We start from the raw sequence: 1,924 nt of genomic DNA on the forward strand, positions 1-1,924 counted from the left end.
ACAACAACATGAACTGAACTTCCAGTATACAAGTGACCTGGTCACTGGCAGAATCAGGAATTAAATAGAACTTCTAATTCTCAGTGCAGTGTTCTTTCACCATACATTATTGAATCACATCATTGCATCTGTGATGCAGCAAAATTAAAATGGCTTCTTATCTACCTTTTAGAAATTGTTTTTTCCTTCCAAACTTGCTCCTGAATGCATTTTTCACCTCCTTGTTCCTCACGCTGTAGATGAGGGGGTTCACCATGGGGATGACCATAGTATAAAATAGAGAAATCACTTTATTGATATGTAACGAAGAACCTGAGTCAGGTAGAACATAAATAAAGAAAAGAGTCCCATACAGGATGGAGACGGCTGCCAGGTGAGAAGAACACGTGGAGAAAGCTTTCTGCCTCCCATCTTTGGTTTTTTTTTCTTTTTCTAGTGCAGTATTTGCCTCACAGAGTTGTTGTAAATGCAAAATATGCATGAAATGCATTCAGCACAGAGCAGACTTCATAGCAGATCTTCCATCAATGATAGTAATACTGCTGCTGTCAATCATTAGAACACCATTCATAACCTGATTTCATGGGATGAGGATAATGAGAGTTTTGAAGTCAGAAAATGTAAACACTAAATAACTGGGTAACAACTCAGGACAATCGCAATGGAACAGTGAACTTTTTGAGCATATACCAAACAGAACATTAGAGCACATTGCCAGCAGTAAATTCAAATGTGAAACAGCAGATTACTTTGAAATACAGGGAGCAATTTAAATTATTATTATCATTAGTAATGTCACACAGTGTTGCAGATCTCAGGTAATGGTTTCTTTACTGATAATCACCTCCAAATTGTTTGCAGACATTTTTGAGGAGAGCGAATTGTATAAATTTCTTGTTGCATATTTCTTTGTCAAACTGTACCCAAGTTCGAGTTCATACCACATGCCACAAGAGTGCAAATAAGTCAAGAGACAAGGTATTGGGGCAAGGAAAGCAACATTATTCGAAAGCCAGCAAGCCAAGAAGATGCTGGACTAATGTGCTAAAGAACCATCGTAAGAATGTAAAAACTCAATCTTCTTTTATGTCAAGGTAGGGAGAAAGGAGAAGGGCAAGAGCAGTATGATGGCGTCAGACATCTGGGCCCTGTCTTCCATTGTTCATTTATAACCTATATAACAAATAAAAAATACATTTTAACTTTTAAAAATCAATTGGCACATACAAAATACTTCTTTAAACTAACTACAAGTTTTTTTATATGTGTCTGAGGCAGTTATGATAACGGATGGTTGAACGTATTTTAAGTACTGGTTTCTGCCATTTATGCACAGGTACCATGTAAATTAGGGCAATTCATACATGATTTTCTGGGGTATGAGGATGTGATTCAGTAGCTTCTGAAACCGAAAAAGGGGTTCAACTAGAAATCTAAAGCTCCTTTGGGTTCTAAAATTGTATCTGAAATGAGATTTAGTCTGTATTTCATCTTTACTACATGATAGTATAATAATACCCAGCTAGGAACATATTGCCTTTGTTTATTATAAGAAATTATGAAAATTTCACATCCTAATAATGAACATTTGGGATATGCTGACCAGAACATAGATGAAGCCTTTTCAGTTCCTGTCTTGATTGAAATGGATAATAACATGTAGATATTTTGAAGACAGCATTTATATTTGCAGTTACTAATCCATTTCTTTTATAAAGGTTTAGAGGGGAAAATGTATACAAATATCTGATAGGTTATTTGTCATAGGGAAGATTATACAGTAACAAATGGTAATCATTGTTATGTTTATCAAAAAACGGCACTCTAAACAATAGATTAGACATATTTACCCTTTGACCAACCTGAAGACAGAATGACACTGCAAATTAAAAATAGAGGATTCGAGATTGAAGTTAATGCCAGT

This window comes from Pteropus alecto, unplaced genomic scaffold (assembly GCF_000325575.1).
Source record: "Pteropus alecto unplaced genomic scaffold, ASM32557v1 scaffold91, whole genome shotgun sequence".
Taxonomy (NCBI): Eukaryota; Metazoa; Chordata; class Mammalia; order Chiroptera; family Pteropodidae; genus Pteropus; species Pteropus alecto.